At 43.1% G+C, this 20,250-nt stretch overlaps 1 protein-coding gene across 4 annotated transcripts in view; it reads right to left on the minus strand.

Moving 5' to 3' along the window:
* The window catches only part of TMEM229B (transmembrane protein 229B), a 62,300-nt gene extending 45,511 nt beyond the window's left edge, over positions 1–16,789 (minus strand). For 3 of the 4 annotated variants that reach the window (XM_043986340.1, XM_043986343.1, XM_043986341.1), the window contains exon 1: positions 16,426–16,789. The gene's annotated coding sequence lies outside the window, so the exon portion shown is untranslated. Of the gene's footprint in view, positions 1–15,888; positions 15,946–16,425 lie in introns of those variants that run through there. The other variant, XM_043986344.1, reaches the window with a different exon arrangement.
* Between the last annotated feature and the right edge of the window lie 3,461 nt (positions 16,790–20,250).

Genomic DNA, 20,250 nt, shown 5'->3' on the forward strand with positions numbered 1-20,250 from the left:
TCACATCCAACTCTCCTTAGTCCCCCCAATAGTGTTCTGTCCAGAGATATTCTCTTCCACAAATGTTATGTGGAAGTCCATTGTGAATCCCAACTGAATGAGATGGATATAAAGTCCTATTGGAGGAGTGGACGAGAATATAGGCTGGGGGAAAAGTTCATTTCTAGCTTGGGGTGCTCAAGGAAAGCTGCCCAGAGGAGATGGGATATGACTTGAGCACCAAAATATGGGCAAGACTCATGTAGGCAGAGTGAGATGGGAAAGTTATTCCAAGTAGAAAGAACATCCTGAGCACAGGTAGAAAGAAGGAAGAGATAGCTAGGAAAAGCTTTGTGGACAGCTTTAAATGACAAACTCAGGAGTTTGGACTTTATTCCACATGTGAACTTTATTTATTTGGTTTGAGCAAAGAGATAACATAATCAGAGTTGAGCTGTAGTTAGATTAATCTGGCTGCTTTGGGCATGATGGATTAGAAGCTGGTTAGGAAACCACTGCAAAAATCTAGGTAGAAGGTAACGAATCAGGGTTTGAACTGGGAGGATGACAGCGAGAATGAACAGGCGGGGGGGAATGGACCCATTTCCCCAACAGATAAGTGGCCAATGGATATGAACCATTTTCAAAAGAAGAAATACAGATGGATCAACCACCATATGAAAAAAAAGTTTCCAATCACTTTTTTTTTGCAGGGCAATGAGGGTTAAGTGACTTGCCCAGGGTCACACAGCTAGTAAGTGTCAAGTGTCTGAATCCAAATCCGAACTCAGGTCCTCCTTAATCCTGGGCCGGAGCTTTATCCACTGGGCCACCTAGCTGCCCCCCCCAATCACTTTTAAGATAAATGCAAATTAAAACAATATTGAGTCATTACTTCATGCCTATCAAAATAATAAAGATGGAACTTGTGAGTGTAGGAAGGACTGTGAGAACACAAGCACATCAATATGTAGTTGGTAGATCTATGAATTGATCCAACTACCCTGGGAAACAATTTGAAATTTAAGGAAGAAAAGTTACTAAACTGTTCATATCCTTTGACCCAGCAATCCCTCAAAGAGGCATACATTCTTGAGGGTGATAACAGAAAGCTAAGTGCCAAATATGTTAAAATATTGACAGTAGCAACTTTTGTAGAAGTAAAAAGCTAGAAAGAAATTGGGTGCCCATTAACCAGAGAATGGCTGAACAAACTGGGATTTGAAAGTAATGGAATATTGTTGAACCATAAGAAACAACAGTTAGGAGAAATTCAGAGAAATATGAAGATTTGTATGAAATGATGGAGAGTAAAGAAAGCAAAAGCTGGAAAACCAAGGCATGCAATGCTACAATAACATAAATTTTTAAAACTCTGCAAATTAAAACAACCCTGAGTCATTACCTCAGACCTATCAAAGTAACAAAGATAATAAGAGATGGAGTGAGTGGCCAGTTCCAACTTTGGTCATTCTTAGTAATGGCCAATATTGATTCCAGACAACTGATAATGAAACACATTTCCTTTCCCTTTGTGGAAACTATGCACGGTACAGAATGTAGCATACTCTATCAGACACAGTGATGCCTGGATTACTTTAACTGGTTAAACTGTTTTTCTTTTAAATAAGGAAAAGTTCTATGGAAAAGAGTTTACTGAGAAGTGACTATAAGACTATGATGTTAGGGACAGTTAGGTGGTGCAGTGTAATAGAGTGCTAGGGTCTAGAGTCAGGAAGACTCATCTTTCTGAGTTTAAAATCTTTACCTCAGATACTTACTAGCTGTGTGACCCTGGGCAAGTCACTTTAACCCTATTTGCCGCCTCAATTCTTCATTTGTAAAATGAGCTAGAGAATGAAATGGCAAACCATTCCAGTATATTTGCCAAGGAAAACCCCAAATGGGTCACAAAGAGTCAGACATGACTGAAACATCTAAACAACAGATTATGATGTAAAATACAAAAGTCATTAATAAACATTTTTTTAAAAAGAGGGAATAGACAAAAGACACCTTGTTGAAACCACAAATTAAAACATTATTGTATGTTTTATTTCTTTTGTTAAACATTTCCCAATTATTGTTTAAATTGGATGCAGCATGCACTGGGTAATTTTTGTGGCCTTGAGTTTGACACTTGCTGGACAAGGTCAATCTCACCCTTCCTAACCATGCTTTAGGTACTTCTAGGAAGTCTTGTAGATCCTGCAAATCACAGACCCAAAGTAGGCCCTGGAGGCCTTGCCAAAGAGTGATCCAAGCCAACTGAAATGGCTTAGAATTCCTGGGATCAAGGTTAAGCTAAGAGATCCTGAGACATCTGGGTTACAAGTACTTAAGTCATCACTGTATTACCCTTATCAATGCAGTGAGATGACATTCCATTTTATGCCAGTTCTAGGACTCAAACTCAAAGTCCCTAAAATAAACCAACCTCCCAATATTTTCTTTATGAGCGCAGAACAAAAGCCACATACACCAATGAGCAGGTGTGAAACAGACACACCCAATGAGGCAGGTCTGAAACAGACATCCAATAGGTGGGATACAGGAAATTACTGCAGCTGTGGAAAATGGTGAATGTCCTACTAGACAGGTAAACATTCATTTCTCAGAATAGAATAAGACACTAGACACTCCATAAGGTTACAGAAAAGGCCAAGGATGGGTTTAAAAGGATATAGTCAGAAACCTGGAAGGACTTGTATGAACTGATGATGAGTGAGATGAGCAGAACCAGGAGAACATTGTACACAGTATCATCAACATTATGTATTGATCAACTGTGATAGACTTGATTCTTCTTAGCAATACAATGGTACAAGATAGTTCCAAAGGACTCGAGATGGAAAATGCTCTCCAAATCCAGAAAAGAAAAAAAAAAAAAAAAGAACTGGTGGAATACGGATACAGATTGAACCATACTATTTCTTTTGTTTTTGGTGCTGGGTTGTTTTTTTTTTTGAGGTTTTTTCTTTTTTGCTCTGATTCTTCTCTTATAACATGACTAATGCAGAAATGTTTAATATTATTGTACATATATAACCTATATCAGATTTCTGCTGTCTTGGAGGGGGGAAGGGAAGGAGAAACAATTTGAACTATAAATCTTATAAAAAACAAATGTTGAAAACTATCTCTATATGTAACTGGAATAATAAAATACTTTTTTTGGGTTTTTTTGTTTTTTTAGTGAGGCAACTGGGTTTAAGTGACTTGCCCAGGGTCACACAGCTAGTAAGTGTCAAGTGTCTGAGGCTGGATTTGAACTCAGGTCCTCCTGACTCTAGGGCCGGTGCTCTATCCATTGCGCCACCTAGCTGCCCCATAAATACGTTTATAATTTTAAAAAAGGATATGGAGGGGGCGGCTAGGTGGCGCAGTGGATAGAGCAACCGGCCCTGGAGTCAGGAGTGAACCTGAGTTCAAATCTGGCCTCAGACACTTGACACTTACTAGCTGTGTGACCCTGGGCAAGTCACTTTAACCCCAGTTGCCTCACCAAAAAAAAAAAAAAAAAAAAAAGGAAAGAAAAGAAAAGAAATGACAAGCAGGATGATTTTAGAAAGGCCTGGAAAAGACTTGTATGAACTGATGTATAGTGAAGTGAGCAGAACCAAGAGAACACCATGCACAGAGACAGCAATATTGTTTGATGAAGAAATGTGAATGACTTACATATTCTCAGCAATTACAATGATCCAAGACAATCCCAAAGGACTACTGAAACATACTATCTACCTCCAAAGAAAGATCTGGTATTGATGGAACAGACTGAAGCATGCTAGTTTTAGTTTCTTTCATTTTTTCTTTTGTTCAGGTTTTCTTGTACAAATGACTAATATGGTAATGTTTTACATAATTGCACATGTATAACGCATATCTGATTGCGTACCAGCTCAGGGAGGGAGGGAAGGAGGGATAAAATTTGAATTCAAAACTATAAATAAAAATGTTTATTATTATTATTTTTTTTTTTTTGCGAGGCAATGAGGGTTAAGTGAATTGCCCCAGGGTCACACAGCTAGTATCAAGTGTCTGAGGCCAGATTTGAACTCAGGTCCTCCTGAATCCAGGGCCAGGGATCTATCCACTGTACCACCTAGCTGCCCTCAAAATGTTTATTATTAAAAAGAGGGAGAGAGAGAGAGGTCATAAAGCTAGTAAGTACCTGAGGCAGAACTTGAACTCAGTCTTCCTGACTCCCGAATGTTCTAATCCAATGTGCTATCTAGGCTTATCTATCTTCCAGTTTGGTGACCTTCCCTATCATCCTGCCAGCTTCACTATATATAACTCTGGATGGGCTAGGTTACACCCCACAGAAAGGCCAAGATTCACCGAATATCAGACAAACCCCAGCCCCAGGTAGGATAAACCAATTTCTCAAATCCTATAGCTGGCTGACCCAGTTAAGATTTGAATGCTCTTGTTGCTTCAGTCCAATAGTAGTAGTAGTAGTAGGCCTCTACCAGTCACGGACGACCATGGATCAAGCACCTTGAAGAGCCACAGGCCCACAGTGTGGCTGTGCAGTCCGATGTGGGAGCTGCAGCTCCTGAGTGACTTATAACTGGTAACTGCCGCATCCCATGTTGTATCTATCCCATGAGGAGTAGGCTGGAGTGTCCTCTCCAGGGCGCTGGCCTGGGCAGATCAAATATGGAAAACAAGCTGTTGCCCATGCAGCAGGTTTTCCCTCTCCGCGACAATTGGTGGATGATCCAAAGGAGAGGCAGAGCCAGTACAGTTTGGCACCAGTGCTGCCGCAGGAGCTTGCCAGAGGGATGTGATGTCCAACATCCAACTGCCTAAGGGACTCCGACTCCTGATTTTTCCTCAGAGTTAACTCCCGAAGCCTTTCCCATATATGGGTATAGCTGCAAGGCAGTGGAGGTCCAATACCACTTTAACTATACCACAATGCCCCTTGATGTAAAGTTCTAGTATCTTCAAATCACTTCTCCTCCCCAAACCCTACCACTCCACTATTGCTCATTTCCTTCCTCCATTACTCACCTCTGAAAGACTATGAGCTCCTGAAAGGGAGGGACTGATTTATTCTTTTTGTAACCCTAAGCACTTAGCACTGTATTAGGCACATAGTATACACTTAATAAAAATGCTTGTTGATTGTTCATAAGTGTCCCCCAATTGGGGAAGAGATTTTGTGCCCCAACTGGACCCCCAAAAAGGGAGAGAAGGGGGTGATTAAAAATAGAATATCAGTTGTTGTTGTTCAGTTGTATCTGACTCTTTGTGACCCCATTTGGGGTTTTCTTGGCAAAAATTCTAGGCTGGTTTGCCATTTCCTTATTTTACAAATAAGAAACTGTGGCAAGCAGGGTTAAGTGACTTGCCCAGGGTCGCACTCCTAGAAAGTGTCTGAGTCTGGATTTTGAACTAAGGAAGATAGACTTCCTGACTCCGAGTCCCCGTAAGGTCTATCCACTGCACCACTAACATCAGACATAGCAGTGTAGCATACCTCAAGGGAGTCACTAAGATGTTAGGCCTTTCTCTGATACTAATATCTACGTGACCCTAAGCACGTCACTTCCTACCTCTAGGCCTCAGTTTCCTTGTGTATAAAATGAAGGTGTTGGTCCCTTCCAAGCAATAATTTTTCTGATTTTGTATAGCACATATGCGCTTGGGCACATAGTAGGTTCTTAACAAATGTTATTTGACTGACTGACAGGAGAACTGTATGTGCCTGTCACATAGTAGGTTCTTAACAAATGTTATTTGACTAACTGACAGGAGAACTGTATTTGAAGCCAGAGGACCCGGGAACTGACTTCTAGTTCTACTACTTAACCAGTGTGAACATAGGTACTTCTTCGGAGTTCCTCCTCTTATAAAAGCAGAGGTGATGACCTCTAAGGCCATCCTATAACTCTCCTACTATCACCAAATCCCTACGCTTCTGTTAGTAGAATCATCTAGATAAATTAGGCAGGTAGGTAGCACAGTGGATAGAGTGCTGGACCTGGAGTCAGGAAGACCTAAATTCAAATCCAGTCTCACACACTTACTAGTTGTGTGATCCTGGGAAAGTCACCAAACCTCATTTTCCTCATTTGTAAAATGGGCATGAGTACCTACTTCACAGGGTTGTTGTAAGGATTGAAATGGGATATTATTTGTGAAGTGCTTAGCACAGTGGAAGGCACTGAATAAATGCTTATTTCCTTTCCTTTTCCTTCTCTTCCATTTCCTTCCTTTCCTTCCTTCCCATAAAGTAGCTAGTCGGCTCTAAATAGAATAATGGGGGTCCCTAGGAATATACTCCAGTGATACAGGCTATTTACTATTAGAACCATGTTTCACAAATGGTTGTCTGGGAATCCAGTCTGAGACTTTAGCCATGGTCAAAAGAGAGAAAAAAGAAGTCAGAATGGAGGAAAGATTTGGGGCCTAATGAGTAAGAATATCTACAAAAGGAACACTGCAGGTATTGGAGGGGTGACAAAACAACCAACAATTATGGTAAACAAAGTCCTGGTAAATGAGGATAGATGGGTTATAGAAATTAAATGGAGTCCGTTAAAACATCACAATGGCAAAGAGGTTCCTTGGAAGAAGACGGGCTCCCCAAGTAGTAATTCCCAGGCTCATTTGGTCTACTCTCTGACTTCAACGTGTCACCTTTCTGAGCATTCCTCAAAGCGGCATGATTTTCAAATAGGAATTTACATGCTGAGCACCTTTTAAAGGCATATCACATGATGGGTTCTACATAATGGTTCCCCTTCCTCACACACTAATCTTAATACCCTCAACCCCCAGAGTCCAGGACCACTTAAGCCTCATTTAGTAAATAAGGTTAAAACCTGAGGTCTAAAATATGTCGCTCAAGGTTGGGTGATGTAGAGGGTGAGAGATGAGGAAATAAACCTGGATTTCCTGATTCTTAATCCCTTTGCCAACCAACAACTCGCACACATTTTAAATACACACACACACACACACACACACACACACACCCCATGCTACTGCTCAATGACCTAGAAACACATATGGCTTATCATATCTAATGTCAAAGTTGATTGTTTAACATTTACTGAATAAAAGAAAATAGAGGACATGAGCAAGATTCTAGTAGTTTTTAAATAGCTAAAGGAAGGTCATCTTATCATTGAGGGTGTTATTAGCAGAGGTGCCCAGATGGTGCAGTATTTCTTATACACATTTGTAGTTTAAAAATTTTGTTTGTTATCTTTTATTTTTACAGTACCAGTGTTTCCAAATGGATCAATCCCCCTTTACCTACCCTTTTTCCTTTCTTCCTTCCTTCCTTCCTTCCTTTTTTCTAACTCATACTTTGAGCTGGTTGGGAAGAAACAGATTAGAGAGGCCAAGCCCCCTTCTTCAGATGGTTAATCAATAAGAGCCATTCCTTTATAACAAAGAATAAAAAGGCAGGGTGAAGGGGGGGGGGGGACTGATCTACAAAATTAGCCAACATTAATCAAGTCCATCAATACTATATGTAGTGTCCATTCACATGCGTTTTTAAGAAAGGAAAATACGGGAAATTTTAACTCATCCATTATTAGGGCCCTGCCTCATCACCTCCTAACTGTGAAATTTCTTTCTGGCAAAAAGAGGAGACAGGAACCAGGCATGAAGGTTGACCAGGGACAGCTGTGAAAAAGGAGACAAGAGTTGTCAGCAATCTAAAAAAAAAATAATCCCTTACAGATTTTCCAAGGGCTGGTGGTTGTTATTTCTGAGGTGGATTCCTGGCTGCCTATAGAGGTCTAATCTCCACCAAGTACACACCAGTTACATATCAGAAATGACTTGAGTCTTGGGAAGTACAGTTTATCTTGAAGAATGAATCACCTCTTAGAAAGCCAAGTGAAGAATCCCCTTTCTGTTGGCCTGCAAATTCCTTTTTTGGCTGCGAGCCTTAGCTCCTTAAGAGCTGAGTTTCCAAGGCCTTACTGAAACTCAGGTCAAGTGACCTTTCTGACTAGAAGCTATCCATTTTAGAAACTCATGTGATAGTTGGGTCATTCATACAAAGAAAGAAAACAATGAATGAATGTATGAACCTGCTAGAAAGCATTCAAGGCCAACTGTGAATAGTTAAATAGCTTATCTCCAAATAAAACTACTGAATTTGAGGAGAAAGGAGAGAGTAGGATGTGCTTTCTGGGATTAATCCCCTGGTATCTCTCTCATATCATCTACATTAAATTCATGATTGAAAGCTGAGGGAGAGGGAGACAGAGAGAGAGAGGGGGACAAGGACAGGGAGAGAGAGAGAGCTCACCAGTCCTTACCTTTCATTCTTTTTCTTTCTCTCTTTTCCTTTATTTTTTTCTGTTTCTTTCTTTTTCTCCCTTTCTTCCCTTTCCTCCCTCTCTCCCTCTCTTCTTTCCTTCCTTCCTTTCTGTCTCTGTCTCTGTCTCTGTCTCTGTCTCTCTCTGTCTCTGTCTCTCTCTTTCTATCTCTCAGCTTGGTTGGGAAGAACCTGAGGCTAGAGAGGTAGAACACTCCTCTTCCAGATGGTTAATCTCAGAGACACTGCTCCTTCTGCAATAACATGAAAGCTGAAAGATAGCAGTCCTAAAATGGTAACAAAATCATCATTAAGAAAACAAAGGGGAAGCTATATGCCTGTGGTCTTAGTAGGGAAGTAAAGGGGACGATGAAAAATGGGAACTGATGGGAAGGGTTAGTTTGAACTTCAGACTGTTGGGGTGAAGTACTACCCCCTTGAGTTATAGGACACAAGGAGCAGTTTTCCCTAATGGGGGTTCAGGCCCCAGTGCAAATCACACTGAATGGATCTCTGTAACATTTTTGTTGTCATTCAGTCATTTTTCAGTCGTGTCCAACTCTTTGTGCCCACATTTGGGGTTTTCTTGGCAAAGATACTGCAGTGGTTTGCCTTTTCCTTCTCCAGCTCATTTTACAGATAAGCAAACTGAGGCAACAGGATTAAGTGACTTGCCAGGGTCACAGAGCTAAGAAGTATCTGAGATTGGATTTGAACTCAGGTTCTCCTGACTCCAGGGCCCAGCACTCTATCTGCTGTGCCACCTAGCATTTTTAGATAGATGAAATTGAATGGGGTCTCTGGGGAAGGCAGGTGTGGAGCTCCCAATAGCTATTTTGGTGAGGTGATGTAGGTGTGGATAGTCTCACGGATTCCTCAGCACCAAATGGCAAGTGTTAGCTCCTTCTGCTCCGGGCCCACTAATGCTATCACCCTGAATCATCAATCTACAAAGCACTTATTAAGTCCCCACCATGTGCCAAGGTCAGCTAGGTGATTCAGTAGATAGATCCAGCCTGCTGGACTTAGAAAGACTCATCTTCACATAGAATTGGAATTCTTTTTTTTTTTTTTTTAGTGAGGCAATGGGGGTTAAGTGACTTGCCCAGGGTCACACAGCTAGTAAGTGTTAAGTGTCTGAGGCTGGATTTGAACTCAGGTACTCCTGACTCCAGGGCCGGTGCTCTATCCACTGCGCCACCTAGCTGCCCGAATTGGAATTCTTAACCTCAAGGTTAAGGAAAGCTGGGGAACTAGGATAGGAAAAAATAATCATCTTTATTACAGTAATAATAACAGTTGGCATTTTATAGAGAGCTTTAAGGTTTGCAAAGTTCTTTACATAGATGATCCCATTTGGTACTCACAACGATGCTTTGAGATAGGTGTGATTATTATCTCCACTTTACAGAAGGAGAAACTGAGGCCAAGAAAGATGAAATTACTTGCCCAGGGTCACAAAGCTCATATGTGTCTGGGGCAGGATTTTAATTCAGTTTTTCTGGACTCCAAACCCCATGTTATCAGACTATGCCACATAGCTGACTAGATAGGCCTGGTTTCCTTTGTAATCCTATGCACTTTAAAAGCATTATTCTGAGAAAGGCTCCATGGGCTTCAGCAGATTGCCAAAGGAAACTATTATACAAAGTTAAGAACCCCTGAATTAGAGAGTGGTGTCTTGAGCCATATCTGGAAGGAAGGGGCTTCCTAAAGTTCAGAGCCTAGAATTCAAATTTGCTATTCCATGGGCTACCTCTCTCCCTACTTTGGATCCCTCCCTGACAGGGGGCTGTTTTGCCCTTGTGCAAGTTGGCTTATCAGTTACTAATGTATGTAAAATATTCATTCATTCCACAAACATTTAAGAGACTACTATGTTCCAGGGACTGTGTTAATCCCTGGGGATTTTTTTTTTTTACACCAGCCCTGTGCTTTCATTGGTATAAGAAGCTTCCCATGAGGAAATTCCCTCAATCAATTTAGTTCACTCTCTGCTCTGCAACACAGAGTCTTAGAAAGTTCATTGGGGCCCTGAGAGGTTGATCTACTTGACCAGACTCTCGGAGCCAGTATTTGTTAGAGGCAGGACTTATAATCAGCTTATCCTGACTCCAAGGCAATTGTAGATGTCATTTCAGTCATCTGACTCTTTGTGACCCATTTAAGGTTTTTTCTGGCAAAGATATAGGTGTGTGATTTGCCATTTCATTCTCCAGCTCATTTTACAGATGAACAAACTGAGGCAAACAGGGTTAAATGACTCGCTCAGGGTCACAGCTAAGAAGAATCTAAGGCCATATTTGAACTCAGGAAGATGAGTCCTTCTGACTCCAGCCCCAGTACTCTATCCACTGTATCACCTAGCTGCCCCTAGATTCCAAGGCACACTATACAAAACTGCCTCTTTTGCACTGTGGTAGGCAATGAAGATACAAAGGAAAAAAGTAATATTAAAACTGTACCAACTCTCAAAGAGCTTATATTCTAATCTGGCACAGTAGATAGTACGCCAGCCCTGGAGTCAGGAAGACCTGAGTTTGAATCCAATTTCACCAACTTACTAGCTGTGTGACCCTAAACAAGTCACTTGACCTCTCTTGGCCTCCATCTCCTCATTTATAAAATGGGAATAATAATTCTACCCACATTCCAGGGTTGTTGTGAAGATGAAATGAGATAATTGTAAAAGTGTTTAGCACAGTGCCTAGTACATAGAAAGCACTATGTAAATGTTAGCTATTATTAGTAGCATTATTATTAAGTACTATAGACATTTCACTGCTATTATTATTGCCATTATTAATGGAATGTTTTACAATTTAGAGGTCAGGCCAATGCATTTCCTATGGTGCTTGACTCTCTCTTACCTCTACTGAGCTCTAGAAAAAAGCCAGCTACTCCAAATACACACTCAGAAGCAAAAGATTTCAGTGGGGACTTGAAGAAGAAAATCGGGATTGACAACTGAAAAGAGAGCCGTTGGTGAGGACAGAAATACACTGTGGAACAGTGGAGAGAACACAAGGGTAGGCATCAAATAAACTGGCTTTGAATCTAGCTTAGCTCCCATACAAACTTGTATAAGGTCATATAGACATATAAGTCTGTATGACCTTATACAAGTCACTTCCTTTCACTTGACCTTCATTACCTTATTATAAAGAAAGAAGTTGTACTAGATCAGGAGGTTGTTTTTTTTTTAGCAAATTTTGACATCAATTTTTTTTTAATGTTTTTTTATTTTATTTTATTTTTGAGGCAATTGGGGTTAAGTGACTTGTCCAGGGTCACACAGCTAGTTAAGTGTTAAGTGTCTGAGGTCAAATTTGAACTCAGGTCCTCCTGAATCCAGGGCCGGTGCTCTATCCACTGCGCCACCTAGCTGCCCCTAGATCAGGAATTTTTAACCTTTGTGTGTGTGTGTGTCATGGACCCTCTGGGCAATCTGATGATATTGTTTTTTGTTTTAGTTTTGGGTTTTTTTTTGTGGGGCAATGATGGTTAAATGACTTGCCCAAGGTCACACAGCTAGTTAAGTGTCAAGTGTCTGAGGGCCATATTTGAACTCAGGTCCTCTTGAATCCAGGATTGGTGCTTTATCCACTGCACCACCTAGCTGCCCCGATGTTGCTGTTTTTTTTTAATGTGCAAAATAAAATACAGGATTGCAAAGGAAAACCAACTATATTGAAACACAGTTATAAAAGCATTTTTAAAAACAAAGTCCACAGACCCCAGGTTAAGAGTTTCTGTAAGGAAAGTAGGAAGCAAGCATTTCTATAGTGGCTACTATGTGCAAGGCAGCATACTAAGTGCTTTACAAATATCTCATTTGATCTACACAACAATCCTGTTGAGGTGGGTACTATGATTATCTCCATCTTACAGATGAAGAAAGTGAGGCAGATAGAAGTGACTTGCCCAGGGTCACATAGCTGGTAAGTATATGAGGTTGCATTTGAACTTAGAAGTTTCCTGACCCCTAGAACCAGTGATCTATCTATTGCATCACCTAGCTGCCTCTGGACTAAATGATCTATCTCTCTTGTCTCTAAATTCTATAATCCTGTTGTGATTCCTTACCTCCCCTTAGCCAAGCCTGTCTCTAATCCTTGCTCTAACTCCATTTCCTGCCAAAGGAAAATCATAACTAAAACCCAAACATAGCAAAACCACAATGGTTGAAATAATCACAAGAACAACAACAATAATAATAATGGCTGGCCCTTCCAGAGTGTTTTACGGTCTGCAAAGCTCTCCCCATATGTTATCTCATTTGATACTCACAAAAGCCTTGGGAAGTGGGTGCTATTATTATCTCCATTTCACAGATGAGGAAACTGAAACAAAGAGGCCATTCTCTGTGTCACACAGTCAATGAGTATCTGAGGCAGGTCTGAGTGTAAGTCCTGAGTTTAATCGTGATGCACTGAAGGACTAGCTAGCCTCAATAATTTTAGTGTTACTTGATTTGCTATTCGTTTTACTCCTAAGCAGGGTGGGTCAGCGGAGTGGCTTATTCTTCTGGAGGCCTAATTTCTTTCTGCTCAGCTTCCTCTGCAAGGTATTTCTTGAACCCAGATGAGGTCACAAAGGGTATTGGACTGAGTGCTTGTTGGCATACTATGGCCATGATTGAAAAGAAATGAATCTATACAAAAAAACCCAACCAAACCAAACCAAACAAACAAAAAGAAATGCATCTATAGCATAAAATAAACTAAAAATCAAATATCTATATACAACAGATAGAAAGGAAAGGACAGTGGGGCCAAGCTAAGAGAAGGCACAATGAAAAGATACAAATATGAAAACAGCTGGGGGGGTAGAGATAGGGTTAGATTTCCCCCCTTCCCTCCCCACTCTCCCTCTCAAGGACATCAAGATCTGACAAACTGTGCTGATAAGATCCAAGCTGCTTTGCTTGCTGTCCTTACCCACCTAGCTAAGGGAGGTAGGAGTCCAAGATGGGATCTTTCTGCCGATGACATCTGAATCTGTTACAGGTACAGAGCTCAGAGGACAATTTTGTCACTGATGCATGAGGCACAGCAGAACCCATAGTCCTCAGGGTTCTGGCAGAACTGCAAACCGGGGCTGCCAATAAAAATCGGGAGGCCTGGGTCCAAAAAGGAGCTGGGAGGCAGAGGCAAAGGGGGCATTTTTATGCTGCAGTTAGGATTTTTCTGACAGTACCAGCACTTTTAAAGCCAGCACTGAAGTTTCCCTAATGCAAAGGCTTTAATTTAGCCCTTTCTGGCAAAATAATATCTTACTTAGCATTTAGAACAAGAGTTCTTAACCTTTCTGATGTCGTGGACCCTTCTGGCAGATGTGATAAAGTCTATGGACCTTTTCTCAGAATAATGTGGGTTTTATTTTTAACAGTACAATTTTTAAATATAGCATTAGAAAAACTAATTTCAGTTAGAGGTTAATGAAAATAGAAGATTTTTTTCCCATCCAAGTTCATAGACTCCTTGAAATCTGTCTACAGACCCCTTAAGGGTCTAAGGGCCCCAGGTTAAGAATCTTTGCTGTAGAAGAAATATATAAAATCATAATCTCAAACTTAATGTTTTCTACTTAAGGCCTTCAAAGCACTAGATACTCAAAAACTGACATTTCATCTCTACAGGAAAAGATGACAGGATATAATTTCCTTCCCATTTTTACAGGTGTTAAAACTGGGGCACAAGAACCCTCAATGGAAAAAAGTATTTGATTTCAATTTCCCTGGCCAGTCTTTCACACTAAAGGAGGTGAGATAAGGGGCTGGAGGTCTCTGAATCCTGACCCAAGGCTCTGAGAAAACTGCTTGGGCTTTCAGATATCAAACCAACACCAACCTCAATCAGGGATTGAGCACTGGCCCTTTTCCAAGGAATAAGTCACCAGTGGTGTTAATGTAGATATTCTCTAACCTAGCACCTCTCTCCAGTTCCAAGCTAAAATTCTTCAGAAGTTTTAGTTCCCCTGAGTACAAGCCCACCAAGCAAGCTCAATTTTTTTTTATCAGCAATTTGCTGCTTTTCCCTCAAATTCTCCTGTCCTCTTGCCCCACCCCCAGCACTTCCACCTGAAGTAACAAAAACCAGTTCTGTAAATCAATCCATCAATCAACCACTAGGGACCAGAAAAAAAACAACTGATCCAGTCACAAACATTCCTACTTAAACACCTACACTGGTCCTAACACTAGCCCCAAATGGGTCAATTTTCCTCTCTTCCCTGAATGTCACTAAAGTAAGAGATGGAGCTGACTTGGCACATCAGTTTGGCAAGACAGTCCCTTGTCCCATAAACTTGGGAAATTTAATTTACTTTGTAGTTGCATTCATTCACAGGCTGAGGTTCACCCAGGTCAGTTCACCCTGAAATCTCACCTTTCCCCAATTCCCTTCTATAAGCAGAGAGTTAAACCTGCTTTCCATTCAGAAGATAATTTGAGCTCTGAAAAGGCTCTTCTTCCTAGAAGGTGAATGGCAAATCAGGACAGCCTTGTCACAGGATCAGAGTGAGGCAGCCATGAAATTCCACAATTTTCCTGGACAAGAAACCTTTCCACTTAGAGACAGGAGTTTGGTCCTTGTATTGCGGGCAAAATGAATGTGCCTCTTCCCAAAGAGACATCCCACACTCCACTCTCATGACTGGCCTTCTCCTCCCTCTTGTGGGAAGAGGAAAGGAAAGAATGAGACCTCCCAGTGATTCTGCTCTGAATAGTAAAGGCAGGAAACTTGTAACTAAAGCACCAAGAAGAGGTCAGGAGAACTAGGTGTACCAGAATGTCCAAGGTTACACAGTAGGAAAAGGCTCTGTGGGCTTTCTGTGGGCTTCTTTCTCCCTAAGAGATAGATTGAAGCAACAGCAGGGGAAAAGACATTAGGAAAAAACGAATCATCCAACACCTGCCGAGGGTGTGTAGGGGGGAGGGGTCTGAGGGGGGAGGGGTCTGGAGATGGGGAATGGGATGAAACCAGACAATCCCTGAGGAAAACTGGGGGTCGGGAGAAGAGAAGTAAAGGGGTAAGGAAGGACAAGAGAAAGGGGGAAAAGGGAAAGACCTAGAAGAGAAGCTAGTGTCTCGGTGTCCTTGCCAGAGAGAGGTCTGAGAAGTCCCATCCTCTCTTATCCCCACCCCCAAATCTCCCTGCTGTGTAACTAGACCCTGAAATCAGAATGAAGAGGATCATGTCAAGCTGCAAAAGGGGTCTGGGATCAGGCTGCAGCGCAGGGCACTCCCTTGGCAGATGGAGGTGTCTATGTGTAAACCTTCCTTCCCCAGCGTTCTCCCCGCACCCCAACACCTGCCTTTCCTTGTACAGGAATGATGATTCTGGACGGCTCCCTGTCTCCCTTCTCCCAAGAATCCCTGTTTTCACCAGTTCTGGGGCATCAAAGACCCAAAGGTTTTAGATCCATCCGAGGAAGCGGGACGTTGGCACTGTTTTCTCTATGGTCTTCCCCCGAAACGGCTCCCCCCCCATCTCTGTCTCCTGTGTCCTTAGCCCCTCTGGACCCGAACCTTTCAAACCTTGGCACGCCCCCAAGTCTGGCTCCTCCCTTTCCCCCAGGATCCCCAGCTCCCCCGTGCCCCCCAGTTGTACCTGGGCTGCTCCCCTCCTGCCCAGGAGTGGCCCGCAGGCCATCCCTTGCGACTGTCCCGCTCCCAGCTACCCCAGGGAATGTTTGCCTTCTACGACCTACTACAGCAGACGGTGATGAACACTGAGCCCGGGCCCCCTTCCTCCCCTGTTCTCCGACGCCCCTTTGTTCCAGGCTGGGGAAAGTTGCCAGTTTGCACCCTCTCCCCTCCCTCCCCAACCCCCGCAGGAGAACCAACCCTAAACATGCAATCTTCTCGGGAGCCAGACTCGAAAGCGAAAGCAAAGGAGGACCAGGAATGAAACACCCTACAGCGTGCGCGCGCACGCACAACACACATTCACACACTCACAGACCCCAACAGATACATACATACACACACACACACACACACACACACACACACACACACACACACACACGTCACCCCCTCCGATGCCCACCAGCCGCCTCGCCCTCCCCTTCTCTCCCCCTCCCTGCCCGGCACTGGCCACCTCCCCGCTGCAGGAGGCCTCTCCAAAGGCTCCAGGCGCACCTACCAGTGCGGGGACTAGAGGCTGAGACCAGTGGCGCGGGGGTACGGGGCCGCCGGGTCAGCCGTCCGCTGCAGGTGCTGCCCAGGACCGAGCTCTCAGCTCCTCCGTGCGTCCTCCTCCTCCTCCTCCTCTCGGGGCTAGACGCGCTCTCCTCCGCCTCGTCCCCACCCCACGGCAGCCTCTCCCGGGCGCGCACTGGCTCGCTCTCGGTCGCCTCTGCGCTGCGCCGCTCCGTTCTGCCGCTCAGACTCGCATTGTCTTCTCCTGTTTAGGAAGATGCCTGGAGAGCAAGACGGCTATTGAGGCCGTGGCTGAAGATTTCAGTGTACCAGTGGCACTCACCCATAGTATGGATGCGGTTGCAGACTGCACATGCTCCCTTCTGCCGGTCGGCCTTCCCCTAATCCTGCCTTAACTCCTTCATTGCTTGCCCTGGCTAGCGCCTGGCAGGGTCTGCCTCCTCTCCGTCCTACGCCCCTGGGCTAGAGGTTGTTAGGGGGGTTGGCAACGAAGGAGCCCCAGGTGAGGATCGAAACAAATTTCCGTCCCTGGTTGTGTGGTACAGATGTCCACTAGCCTCGATTTTCCCTTGCCTACCTTTTTCCTCCCTATTCATCGCTTCCAGACCTGCCGGACCCCATAGGACACCCACTTCTATGTTTTCGGATTTTCCACCTAGATATTTCACACGAGAGAGGGGGGAGAGAGAGAGAGAGAGAGGAGAGAGAGAGAGAGAGAGAAGAGAGAGAGAGAGAGAGAGAGAGGAGAGAGAGAGAGAGAGAGAGAGAGAGAGAAAGAGGAAATATCCACAGTGCATTTTTACCCCAAATGTTTCACGCCTTGGGCTGGGGCTACTTAAAGTAGATGCCAATCTAGTTGCCAAGTGTTTGCTCTTTCTGGGGAGGATCTGGGTATAGCTGACAGTCAGAATGTCTGGAGCTTCCATACAGGGTCTTAATTTGAGGGAAAACCTGGAAGGTTGTACTGTTGAATGGAAAAATTCCTTTCATATATAACCCTGTTTCAATGCCTAATGATGAAGCAGAGGGGACCTTTGATTGTAAAAGCTATGTCAATTACAAGAGTAACAGGTGCTCATGCTATGTCATGTTCTCTTTAATTATTCTGATTTATTATTTTTTTTCTTTGCCTCAGGTTATTGAGAATTTGAAGGCAGGTGTGGCAGTGTTGCTAAAGATCTCTGTGCCTCTCACTGGGACTGCACCAAAAGCATGCTTATAGCAGAATGAAACCCTTTGAATGGAGGAGTGGAAAGAAATCTCCCCTACATATTCTCTTGCTCTGGAGAAAGACTTCCTGTCACCTGTTCCATTCAGCACAGAGAACAGACAGAGACATTACAGGCTCTGGCTTTGGGCCTTCTGCCCTTGAGACAATAACTTTCAGCTGATGGCAGCTGGCTTGCTGCTGCATTTTGTCCCTGGAGTTGCAGTGGAAAAAAAGTGAAATCATACTGAGACCCAGAACAGGGGCAATCTAGGCCCGGAGAATAGTCAATCAGGGACCAAAATGGAGAGGTAAGTGGACCAGGTAGTAGAGACAAAGGGCTTCCAAAAACCTCAGTGCCTGAGGCCAGGAGACCAAAACACTTCCTGGCATTGCCCCAGGTTTCTTTCTTGCTTTTATTGTTTTAATCTAGGATACAAAAATTGGGCCTTAAACAACAGCCCCAATCCCCTTTTTCTTTTTCCATTACCTGTAGGATTGTGAAGGATGATATGGTTGGGCAGAAAACTTGTGTAGGAATATTGAAACTTTTCTCTTTATGTTTATGCTATGCTAAATAACCTACATTGCTACTGAATATTTATTGCTTTGTAATATAAAAGGTCAAGACTAAACTAGTAAATTTACCAAATAAAGGGTAATTTCAATAATCCCAAATGATAATCTTTATATAAGAATTTAGAACCCAGTCAGTAAGGGTTTCTTTTTTCCCCCACTCATTTGACTTTTTATTGCTTGGTATGTTGGGAGGTTCACACATGTGCCATGGAGGAGATCTCCTATGCATGTGTCAGAGAGACCTTGACGAGACCATTGGACTGGTGCCTAAGAGTGTATAGCACAATTTGCTGAGCAAATTATGTTTTCCTGACTGGTTAATTAATAAATTTTCTTCCCTGTGTTTCTGCAGCCCTTGTGGGCTGCTTGTACTATTTCAATGTCCCAAGTTATTTGGAATACCCATGAAGTGCCCACAACATATGACCCTATCAAACAAGCTTTAATAGGTTCTTGTCCTACAAAATTGGCAGGGGGGGGAGAAAGTACGTCTGGTGATTGAGACCCAACCTAGTTAAAATTGGAAGAGACATTGCCAGAAGGCTGACTTTCTTTTTATTATTATTCAGTTGTGTCCAACTATTCATGACTCCATTTGGGGTTTTCTTGGCAAAGATAATGGAGTGGTTTGCCACTTCCTCCTCCAGCTCATTTTACAGATGAGGAACTGAGGCAAATGGGGTTAAGTGACTTGCCCAGCATTACACAGCTAATAAGTGTGTAAGGCCAAATTTGAACTCATAAAGATGAGCCTTCCTGACTTCAGGCCTGGCACTCTAACCAATGTGCCACCTAAGCTTCCCCTGACTGGCCTACTTACCAAGTGATAAATTTGTTGTCTGCTACCTCAACTAATGCATGAAAGGGTGCTGATCTTCATCATGGGAGGAAAGGAAGACCTTTCCTAATGAAATTACAAATCTTCACCAATATTCAAGCAAATGGAAGATAATGTCAAATGTGATCTGGAAAGTGCTTGGAAATATTTGGAAGTACTGTTGTTTTAGGAGTGCAATTCATTGGCCACATTGGGTTCCAGGGGCCTACTGGCCTTAGTGATCTGAGACCTTGCTTTCTGCTATGTTCATTTAGTGGAAGATGGGGAGAGGAGGCTCCACCCTATCCTCACTTCTTTCAAAATATGACAAAGACAATTAACCTTCAGACAAGGGAGGGTACCCTAATAAAGGGAACTTGAAATTCATCCAGTCAGAGCCTGTACCTTCTATGGCCAGGAAGCCTGACTACTTCCCTCCATTCCTGACTTCTTGTGAATCCATATGTTCCCTTTTAATCGCCAGATTTGACAATTCTCCCTCAGTTTTCCTTGGGTCACTGGTTTCTTCTTACCTTAAAGATCAATATCAGAGGTGCAGATGTCTGGGGATGAGTAGAAGGCCCCAGACAGAAAGGTTTCATCCCGCCTCCATGTACAATGCATCTCTGGACAAACTGATCCCCTCTGCTCTGAGCAGAAACTGTGCAAGGTCAAAGAAAAAAAGGCAAGTTGCACAAGGCTCCAAAGACCTAGCTGTGAAGCTGGCCTAGGGGTTGCTTTTTCTGGCTTCTTGATCGCATTTCAACTTTCCCTAAAAGTATTCAGAGAGGGACACAGGAGATAGGTCTCTTCCCAGGGGGAGAGAGGCTACTCTCATAAGACAGTCCTGGTAGAAAAATCTTTCTGAGTCATCAGGCATGTCACTCTCATTCTTGCCGATCCAGGGTGATGAATGTCAGGATGGGAAAACACTAATGGCTTTCAGTTGACCTGAGTTCAGGGGATGTCTCTGCCATATTGACTTGTGATTAGACTTTGGACTATTCATTCAGACCCTCTAAACCTTACTTTCCTCTTCTGTAAAGTGGGAATAATATTTGTCATCCTTAGGCTTCACTGGGCTGTGAAGATCAAAGAAGATGAAGCCTTTGAGATTTTAGAGCAATATATCAATGCCCCCACAGAAGCATCCAGAGGACCTCATCAGAGAGAGCCAGAGTCCATCTCGGACTCTGTGGGCTCTC

This window comes from Dromiciops gliroides, chromosome 2, assembly GCF_019393635.1.
Source record: "Dromiciops gliroides isolate mDroGli1 chromosome 2, mDroGli1.pri, whole genome shotgun sequence".
In the NCBI taxonomy this organism is placed as follows: Eukaryota; Metazoa; Chordata; class Mammalia; order Microbiotheria; family Microbiotheriidae; genus Dromiciops; species Dromiciops gliroides.